The following is an 11225-nucleotide window of genomic DNA, read 5'->3' on the forward strand; positions in this document are numbered from 1 at the left end:
TATATATATGTATATATATGTATATATATATATGTGTATATATATGTATATATATATATATGTGTATATATATGTATATATATATATGTGTATATATATGTATATATATATGTGTATATATATATGTATATATATATATATATGTGTGTGTGTGTTGTTGTTGTTTTTCTGTCCCTCTGGGTGAATTTTCTCTTAAAATGGCTCCAGTCTCAAAAAAATTATAAACCATTCATTCACAAAAACACTGTGTTACTGTATATACTTTTTACATTACCTTCAGTTTCACAACACTGTTATTCTGGCAAAATGATCATGCTATTGCTATTCCAGCTGGACATTCTACAGCTAGATGTTGCTACTGCTGGGTTTTGCAATTAATCACAGAATTGTAAATAAACAAACATACATTGTTAAACACCTGGTGATGTAAAGGGCTGAAAAATTGTGTTTGTGTGATTTTTTTTCTCCAGCTGTTCTGTGATATATAAAAAAAACAACCTTCGTTTGAACAGGTCTGAACTGTCACTGAGGTTGTTTCACAAACATCTGCAATAAAAAGACAGTTTTTTCAGCAGACTTGATTCATTCTTCACAGCACACCCTGAGACAATCTGACATCATTACTGTAGCATTTGATTTTATAGCAGACATCGTTATAAATGCATTGGAACTTTGTATCATCCTGTGAGAGATGACACTCCTCTGAAAGCACCACAGGCACGTGTGTGTTTGTGTTTCCATTGCATTCACAAAAGTCAGTGTTGCAGTTTTTCCTATGCCTAATCTCAAGTGCAGCTATTAATTTTCTCTTTGCACAAATTGCAGTGCACCCTGCCAACTCTGACAAACATGCAATGTAACATTTGTGCTCCTAATGAGGGGATGTTCAATCTGTTTCACTAAAGCACCGTGGCCAAAGATTATGACGGCTATTTGAAGAGGAAAACACATCACACCGAGTGAATAAAAATCAAGTTAAGCTCTAGAACTGCTGAGACGAAGAAGGCTTTTGATGACTACTGTGGAAATAGGCGACTCATTTAGATACTTCTTTTAAATGCTGTATTGATCGGTGCTAAAAAAGGACCGGCACGTTGACGGACGGGTTAACTGATTTCACAGCACAGAGAAAGGAGAGTCAGCTGAATCAATTCTGCAGTTTCTCTGAAAATGATCAATTTGTTCAGATTTGTTTGCCGGAAATCAGAACCACCTGGGACAAAGAACTTACTGCACTTTTGTGAAAATTTAACTTAGACTTCTCTTATTAAAAAAAAAAAAAAAAACATCTTCAGAATCATAGAAGTGTCACAAATCAGCTAAAAGGCAGCTGAAGTTTATTTATCCAGAATATTTTCGTGCTTGAATGTGTTTGGGTTTATGAAACAAACACATCCCAGCAGCTTGATTCCTGTGTAACCATTAAAGATTTGTGAAAACAACATCAGGTGATAGAATAAAATATGAACTCTGTTTTCCAGCCTTCAATTGCAAACTGTATAGCTTCGAGAAGTGCATGATTAAGGGCTCCTTTAGATGTCTTGGAAAATAACCCACAACCAGTGCATGTGATTGTGTTAAAGGTGCTGCAGGACTCGAGAGGGTCTTCTGCTCCTGTTTTCAAGTTTTCTATGAAACATGTGGATCTGTATCTGATATATATGACGCTGCAGGTGTACAAGCGTGTGGCCTCTCATAATCAGGGAGTGATGTATCCACGACGCTATGGATGGAGTAACATAATGATGTCATGGAGTCTGGTGGACCAGAACGTCCACAAAGACCTGGGGAGGCCAGTGTGAAATTAAAAGATAGAATTTACAATCATGGATGTGAACGGAAAAGGGTTAAGAGGAAGCTAATGCAATAATAACAATAATAATAATTGTCAAGCTTTTTAACATTGTGTCCATGTGTTGATCTGCTTTCTTTTTTAATTTTTAACTTTTAAGATGTTATTTTTTGACATTTGGACTTACATTGTGAGTTGTATTCACGTGTTGTATAAATAACTGCTGACATTAGATTTTCTGTAAGAAATGAGCTTGTTAAGGCTTTAAAAAAACCAATAAACAAATTGAACCTGTACTAAATTTGACAGTGATAAATGGATGTTTATTTCATAATGGGTGGAAGACATCTGTGGTCTTATTCCACCTGCGTTGATTTATGGAATAATGACAGACATTCTTCTTTGTGCAACCTTGAGAATGATTCAAAGTGATAAACTGGCAGAAAAAGCAACACCTAAAGACAACCGGATATATCCGGACATTTTAAAGTGAGATAATAAAACCAGTGGTCAGGGAGAAACATCTGACATGTTGTCTTATCTCTGTTGATGCAGCCTGCAGCAGCCAGTGTGTGAGACTGAAGATTAACTCAGTAAAAGCTCGTTTGAACTGAGCCAAATGAATTTGAAGACTCTTATTTTTATAGGCTGATCAAGAACAGTTGTATTTCCTGCAGAATTCTCTCACAGTGTTTTCCTCCGAGATGTTCCTGCTTATTGCTTGTTAAGTGGTATTTGGCAGTAAAGAATGAGCTCTCCTGCTTGTGGTAAGAGAAACCGAAGCAATATGAATTATAAGCACAGCGTTACTGTAGGAGCAGTTCACAAGAAATTAATCATGCAGCTGTCGAGGTCCTGCCTTGTTGGCAGCTTGCAGCATTAATGAGGCTGTGTTTGAGCACAACTTGGGCTTTTTCATTAAAAAAAAAAAAAAGAGTATTTTGTTGATTTTAGGAAGGAGGACATTTTCAGTTCCTCCAAATCCGAGGCCATGGACATGAGCTGGATAACGGTAGAGTGCCTCCTCCAGGTCGGGGAGGAGGTCCTGCCCCAAGTGGAGGAGTTCAAATATCCCAGCATCTTGTTCACGAATGAGGGAAAAATGGAGCAAGAGATCGATTGACGAATAGATGCTGTGTCTGCAGTGAAGCGGGCGCTGGACCAGTCTGTCGTGGTGAAGAGAGAGCTGAGTCAAAGGCAAAGCTCCTGATTTACCGGTTGATCTACGTTCCCCTCATCTGTGGTCATGAGCTTTGGGTCGTGACTGAAAGAACAAGATCTCGGATACAAGCGGCCGAAATGAGTTTTCTCCGCAGGGTGTCTGGGCTCTCCCTTAGAGATAGGGTGAGAAGCTCGATCATTCGGGAGGGACTCAGAGTAGAGCCGCTGCTTCTTCACGTTGAGAGGAGCCAGTTGAGGTGGCTCGGGCATCTGGTTAGGATGCCTCCTGGACGCCTCCCTGATGAGGTGTTCCAGACATGTCCCACCGGGAGGAGACCCAGAGGAAGACCCAGGACACGCTGGAGGGACTATGTTTCTCGGTTGGCCTGGGAACGCCTCGGGATTCCTCCGAAGGAGCTGGCCCAAGTAGCTGGGGAGAGGGAAGTCTTGGCCTCCCTACTTAAGCTGCTACACCCGCGACCCGACCCTGGATAAGAGGAAGAAAATGGATGGATGGATGAATGGTTGGACGGATGGATGGATGGAAATTTTCTAAAGCTGCAGAGCTCAGTGCAAAAATATTGTTTCATTCCTTTGTGATTTTTTTTTTTCATACAGCCAGACTTTAGTGAGGCTTTGTAAAATGACAGTGATCAATATGGTTCTTCAGGCTTTCTAAAGTTGTTTTACAACTTTTGTAGAAACATGCCAAAAAACATAAACATGTAGAAACATACCAAAAAACATAAACATGTAGAAACATACCAAAGACAACCAAGTTTTTTTGGGAAAAAAATGTATTTTCGCATCAATAAGGAGATTTCCAAAAAGGTAAACCTTGACTTGCAGTAGATGATTATCTGAAGGATGATGCAGATTTTAGGTCTTGTGTCAGGTCTTTGCTGATCTTTTTTCTTATTTCCTAAACACGTGACTTTTAAGTACTGTTTGTCTGCCTTAGATAGTCTTTGGAGGCCTGGCACTTATTTTGTTCTCATTTGTTCCCATCGGATATTTTTAAATGTGAACACAAACTGTACCAACATAAACAGATATAAGGAGTAGTTAGAGAAAAAGTGAAAAAGCATCCTAAGTTCAAAAAAACAATAACTGTAAAGATCTTTAGAAACCCAAAAGAATTACTGACCATTTTAAGAGATTAAAGTCTGGCCAAAGGATCCCTCAAAACCGTTGCACAGTTTCGTATCACTTCGATGTATACGTATTCCTCCATTGTTAATAATGTTCATCTGTTTGCAGATACACTTCTGGATGACTTTCTGCTAACCTACCCAGTGTTCATGTCCACCAGAGATTTATGCCAAGCTCTTCTGGGACAATATCCTTCAAAAGTGATGATTCTGAAGAAAGTATGAGAAAAGACATTTTAAAGAAAAAAAAACATGAAGTAGGGTGGCACAGTGGTGAAGTGGTTAGAGATGTTGCCTCTGAGTGAGTAGGCCACAGGTTTACCTCCCAGCCTTTCTGCGTGGAGTTTGCATGTTCTCTCCGTGCATGCATGGGTTTTCTCCAGGTACTCCGGTTTCCTCCCACAGACCAAAAACATGCATGTTAGACTGATTGGTAATTCTAAATTGTCTCTAGATGAGAGTGAGAGTGAATGGTTGTTTGTCTCTATGTGTCCCTGTGATGGACTGGAGACCTGTCCAGGGTGTCCCCGCCTTTCCAACAGTGACTGCTGGATATAGGCACTAGCTCGCCCTCAACTTGGAAAGGAAATCGCAAGTTCAAGCAATGAATGGATGGAACATGAGAATTATTTTTTACTTTCCTTTAATCGATTCAACTGTATTCTTTGACTAACTCCACTTATTGCACCAAGAGACATAGAGGGAAGGAGGATCTGAAGGAGGCTCTGGAAAGGAAACAAAAAGTCCTGCATCTGGTGTCGCAGTGGATGTCTCTCTGTAAAGACTTCCTGAGAGAAGATGAGCACGTCACGTTCTTCTTGAAGGTGAGAAACGCAGCCTACGTGGAGAAAGGATGGTTGCAAGGTGAAATGGATACAAGTGAAAAAAACAAGTAAAATGGATAAAAACAGACATTTGTACCTTCAGGCTTTGTATCGTCACACTTACGATGATCTCTACGAGCACCCTGCGCTCGAAAAGGAGACACGGGAGCTGCAGAAACTCTACCAGCTGCATTGCAGAGAGTAAGTAACAATGATTTGAACTAACTAAAACCAAACTATATTAGTATAACTAAAGACGGACAGACACAGAGATACAAAATGCACGTTTCTTTTGAAAATATGACAGGGTGAGTGAAATACCCAGTAAGAATGACAACCAATAGAGTTCTGAAAAATAACATAAGTAAAAAGAAAGACTTGTTCTCTGCAGACATCTTTTCGAACTCCTCTTCTTCTTCCTCTTGACAAATCGTGACCAAACAAACACATCATCACCCTAATCATTACACCTCCCACCTCCCTGAGCCTCTCCCCGTGAGGATGCTCCAGCCTTCCACCCATATCAGTGCAGATAACTCTGTCTCACTCAGCCACTCTGACTCTGCCTTTTTCATGTTTACATCCAGGAGGGGAAATCCTCAACACCCTCCGCATTAGAGCAGTGGACTGTGAGGGTGGGGGTGTTACTGAGCGACATGCTTTTGAATTTATGAGCTGTTCATATCAGTCCTGTCTGAGAGGAGGAGGACAGGGTTGACTGCTCTGTGGCTCTGTGGCATCTGTTTCTGAGTGAAAAGGTGTCATTTTTTAATAGAGAGTGGCCTCCCGGCAGCTTGCATCTGGCGTTGGTGCAAATTGAAGCTCAAGTCTTCGATTATGAGACTGTGAGAACAAATCTCTGTTTGTTTCAGCATGACACTGAACTTGACTGTAGACAGCCAAAGTAATTAGACGGTATTTGAAAGGAAAATGGAGAATTATAGCTAACACAGCCTACATGTGATACAGCAAAAGGAGTCAGGTTTTTCATTAGTGTGGGGTGACTGCTGGCTGTTGAGAAGGGCTCCCTCAGGGCGTCACTTTGTGCCAACACGCCCGTTGTGATGCAGAGTCCAGTAAAAGCTGAGGGATGATAACAGATACTGCTATCAGGATTAACCACTGAAAACAGGGTGATTAAATGAGGGGATCAAATTGGAACGTCTAATGTCTATTGAGCACTCAAATCTCCCCTTGACACTGAGCTTCGATAATGGACTGAGCACAGCGGAGGAGGTTGTAGTGGATAACATAAATATTCTCCATTTACTCAGATTATAGACTATATGAAGGGTTATCAACAGATCAGTGACTTGTTCTATGCATGTGAAAGCTCATGCTGTTGCGGTTCATAGTTTTCCTCTCTCTTTTTTCAGTCCAGTGGATGATCATTCTCCTCACAGAAATGTAAGTGACAATGTTGGTATCACTCTTTACATTACAATAAATCCTAATTAGTGATTTAAACACAGATTTTACTTTTTATACATATTTCTATACTGCACTAAAAGACCAATATGTACCCATTTTCTCTGGATGACATTCTAAATAATGCATATTAAGAAAATAAAATTGGTTGTTTATCAACTATGATCTTAATATGCTTTGCTTACAGGCCTGACAAGGTGGTGATGGAAGTACAATAGTATATTTCACCCTTAAGAACACTTGGGAAAATTGTTAATTACTATGTAACTAAACATTTAACTACAAGGGTTAATAGATACCAAACACCTATGAAATAGTTATTGCTTACTTAAAACCTTTTCTCCTCAAGCTTAGCCCTACAGACAGAGCTTGCTACCTTTAAAATAAGAGGAATGAAGCACATATAAAGATTGCCGCACACTCTCATGAACCACTTATTAAAACACTTGCTGGCTACCTTGTAAATAATAAGGAAAATGTGACTGCATGTTTAGACTTTCTGCATAATTCAGCAATTAAGTATAGAACCCATGCATTTAAATCAACTTGTTGCGTTCAGTCACAGCAGCTTTGTGCTAAAAATGGCTTTTACAGTTGTAAAGAGGCAACCTTGGGAACTACAAAGGTTAGGAAATGTCAAACGACTGATAGTTATCAGCCAAACCTCAAGTTAGATCAGTAAGATTTGGCTGCTAAAAGCACTTCTAGTTAAACGTTTTGTTAGTAGGTTTTTTTTAAGAACAGACTATACAGGTATTGGTATTGATTTATAAAGACAGTCACAAACCTTTGCAGTCAGGTAGAGAAGGGAATCCTTCTGACAGGTTGATCTGATGACATCACCAGCAGCGAGTGAAACGCAGCAGAGCAGGAGACCTGTGCAGCATGAAACTTTAGGGCAGATCCAGAAGCGAGGTCTGGTAGAACAGGCAGGGGTCATACACAGGAGGTCAGAAATCCATATCTTAATCCCAAACGAGATCCAAGAGGCGTAGTCAGAGAGAGTAATCCCAACAAGATGGATGGGCGTGAGGTCAGAACCAGGCAGACAAACAAGGCTGCGGCATGAACACTGGACATCTACTTTAAAGATTTTGAGTTTGTTAGTCTGGCGCTGGTAGAGAGTGAACGTGGATCTTAAAAAGGCAGGAGAACAGGTGCAACAGATGAGCGCTGATTGAGGTGACAAGGCAGAATGGTTGTGGTGCATGGTGACAGGGGCAGGCTTGAGCTGAGGCATGAACATGAGGAAAAACAGAGGGGGACAGAAGCTATGGCAGGAGGGGGAAATGTGACATTTAATTTGTTGCTATTTTAAGTATTATAGACTAAACAAGCTTATTAAAGTTATCCATTCGTCCGTCACTATGCACAGCCTGCATATTAGTAATGATAATTAATTATTATTAGTTGCTGTGAGCGTCATCCACAAAAACATTATTTAATTACTAATTAAAAGTTAATATGCTATTAATACGGAAGTTAATAAGTTAACCTAGTTGATTTTTTTTTTTATTTTGTACCATGATGTTAAATGTTGTCATTTTATTTGATTTATTAAACAGTTGTCTGACCTCTGCCCTATATCTGGGGTTGAGATCACAGTTCTCATGTTTCCTCTGAAAGTCATTGTTCTGTCGTTCAAATTGAAACTCTGAAGGCCGTCAGACTGAATGAGCGTGTGTCAAACTCCACGTATTTTCCTTCTTTCAGAGGAAAGCTCTTTCCCACCATTCGAGCTTTAACGAGAATGGGCCCAGAAGCACTCGAACGGAAACCAAGGAAGGTAAGCCATAAAACACAGCTCCTCACACATTCCTCTAGTCATGCGTTATTTCCAAAGGAAATGAAAGGGGTCTTTGGTTCGAACTAAAAAAAAACAACAACTATGATGTGGTGTGATGGTGGTGGGGGGTGTCTTTCCAGGGATTGAATGAGATGTTTGGAAGGGCAGGTTCCTGATCTAGTGCATTGCCATTTTGTTTTTGGTACCACATTACAATAAGGCTCCTCTTATAGATGGCTAATAAATAGTTTATAGATCCATTATTAATTCCTCTATAAACACTTTATAAATCATTAATAACTGCTTATTATGCATCAATTAAGGGTGAGAAACTACCTTGTAAGCATAAGTATTTGTAAACCTATTTTTTTAGGATATAATATTAGTTGTGGATACTTATAAGACAGTGATAAAGTATAATATTATATGCTAAAAAAAAGGTTTACAAATGCTTATTGTGCTTACAAGGTCATAACTAGGAGGTTAAGGAGCATTAAGTGTAGAACCACTAGACTGAGGAACAGCTTCTACCCTGAGGCTGTTAGACTCATGAATCTCTAACTAGAATAATCACTGTGAAAAACCATATCATGTTGCTGCTGATCTGTTTCATGTTGCTGCTGATCTGTTTCATGTTGCTGCTGATCTGTTTAAATGTTGATGTGTTCATGCGTGCACATCTGCTCACAGACTCATGTTCATGTTTGTGCTCATGTTCAATGTTTTATGTTATGAGTGCTTAGTGTATATTTAGTTGATGTTTTTCTTAGTTCATATCTTAGATGTTATTACTGTTTTTCTTATACATTTTATTGTTGGATGTAACTGGGACCCCGTGTACATAATTTCGCTCCACCACATGTACCACATGAGGTGCGAATGACAATAAAGAAACTCTGACTCTGACTCTGACTCTGACTCTTAGTCTGAAATGTTTAATATAACAACTCTAGATGAAATATATAGGTGAACATATATGGCTCACTGTTTGGCAAGAAACTGGTCAGTTTTGTCTCTGTCACCCTTAATTAATGCATAATAAGCAGTTATTAATGATTTTAAAAGTTTTTATAGTGGAATTAATAATGTATCTATAAACTATTTATTAGCTATAAGGGGAGCCTTATTGTAAAGTGGTACCTTGTTTTTTATTTTTTTATGTTTTGTTAGAATCAGTTTGTGCTTCTGTAAAATGATTAGTCCTTCTAAGCACAGATGGAATCATAAACGTCTAAGATTCAAGGAACTACAACAGTCATGTACCCAGTTAATATGAACAATATACAGCTCATTGTAAATGGTGAAAACTCATTTCTCTTGTTTCAAAAGTGGTAAACCTGACACTACACACCAATAAACAAATATAAAAAACGGACCCAAAATAAATAAGCAAAAGCATCTATAAGAGATTTTAGGACACATTTGACCAGTCTTGGCTGTTATCAGGAGAAAAACCAGTGCTAGTGCTATTGTTGCATTCATATCCTGATTCCTCATCAGCAGCATTATATCTTTAGGACTTTCAGGGATGATGGGTTTTTGGTACCACTGCTGGTCCATTTTATTGTACAACCTAATAAAACATTCTATTTTTTATTTATTTTCAGTTGTGTGTCGTGTGTACATCAGCATGGACTCATACCTGAGTGTGAAGGTGGACAGTGAGGCTGTAGCTCAGGAGCTGTTGCAGGCTGTGGCTGACAGGATGGATGTTCCTCAGGCAGAACTCATACTTGTGGCCGTCACTTATCCTGGAGGTAAATGTGGTTCGAAGTGATCGTCTGCAGCACATAAAAACCACCAGACTGCAGCTCTTTCTACGATTGTTGGACAATATGGAGAAAAGGCACAGCAGCCCTGTTTAGAGATTTGGTCCTGACAGTAATAAAGAAACACCATAAAATGTACAGATACTTCTCTTAATTTATGAACTCATGAGCATTTACTTTGCAAAATCTATCTTAGTGTTTTTTTATTGTTCTATTTTCGTTACCAGAATCACTAGATGGTGTCTTTCTGAACTGTTTCTTGTGCAAATTTCATTCATGGCAAAAATCAACATTTTCACAGTTTTTCTATACCGTCTGATCATTTTGCCAGCACACATTTTCACCAGACCTAAATGTTTCATGAGTTGGGAGGCATTGCAGCTCAAGATCTGCTATCAGTGACTGGTTTCCTCTGAGCAGAGCAGAGCCTTATCTCTACCACGGAGAGATGCTCACGGGCCACCTGACAGATTTTTAATGGAGTTCTGCTATTTGTGACTCGTTTATTTGTCTGCAGGTCGACTCCTCCTGCAGCCTGAGGACAGAGTTTTTTCCCATTCTTTACGGTCGGTTGGGAGGCTTCATGTCTGCAGAAAGGACCTCGGTGAAGTCTTGGTAGGAGCGTTGTTAAATCTAACAAGGTTAAGTCAGGTCCTCTGGACAGATTACCAAGCAGATCCAACAAAGTTCAGTCAGGTCATCTGGACCATTTCTTTTTTGTTGTTGTTGAGACCTTTCGTCCTGCATCCAAAGGACTTCATCAGTTCGAGGAGCCACAGCAATTTCAGTCCCACAGCATGCTCACATAGTGGACCAACCAGTTTGATGGTGATAAGATGGTTTCTGGGGACCACCCTCTCCCCCATTGACTTCTTTGAGGCAGCCATAGCCAAAGTGGTTCAAAACATCAAAGTTCATGCTCAATAATCCAGGTAAAACATTCAACAAAATTAAATCAGGTCATCTGGACCATTTCTTTTTTTGGGGGGGTGGGTGGGACTGAGTTTGTTGTGGCTCCTCTGACTTATGAAGTCTTTTGGTCAAAAGATGAAACATTTCAGCAAAAAAAGAAACCGTCCAGATGACCTGATTTAACTTTGTTCGATGTTTTACCTGGATTATTGAGCATGCACTTTGATTACCATGCATAATTTTCTGGATCAATATCTGGGGTTCAATTAGACATGGGACCACTTATTTTCCATCCATCCATCCATCCATCCATCCATCCATCCATCCATCCATCCATCCATCCATCCATCCATCCATCCATCCATCCATCCATCCATCCATCCATCCATCCATCCATCCACG

At 39.6% G+C, this 11225-nt stretch overlaps 1 protein-coding gene and 1 long non-coding RNA gene across 2 annotated transcripts in view; both read left to right on the plus strand.

Moving 5' to 3' along the window:
• Positions 1 to 11225, plus strand: part of fhod3b (formin homology 2 domain containing 3b) — a 151556-nt gene that overhangs the window by 29055 nt on the left and 111276 nt on the right. The gene's annotated exons all lie outside the window — the stretch shown is intronic.
• Positions 4901 to 8137, plus strand: LOC119409459. The gene is made up of 4 exons (XR_005186782.1): positions 4901 to 4928; positions 5032 to 5129; positions 6305 to 6335; positions 8070 to 8137. It is a non-coding gene; the product is annotated as an uncharacterized LOC119409459 (long non-coding RNA).

This window comes from Nematolebias whitei, chromosome 5 (genome assembly GCF_014905685.2).
Source record: "Nematolebias whitei isolate Nwh7 chromosome 5, NemWhi1, whole genome shotgun sequence".
Lineage (NCBI taxonomy): Eukaryota > Metazoa > Chordata > Actinopteri > Cyprinodontiformes > Rivulidae > Nematolebias > Nematolebias whitei.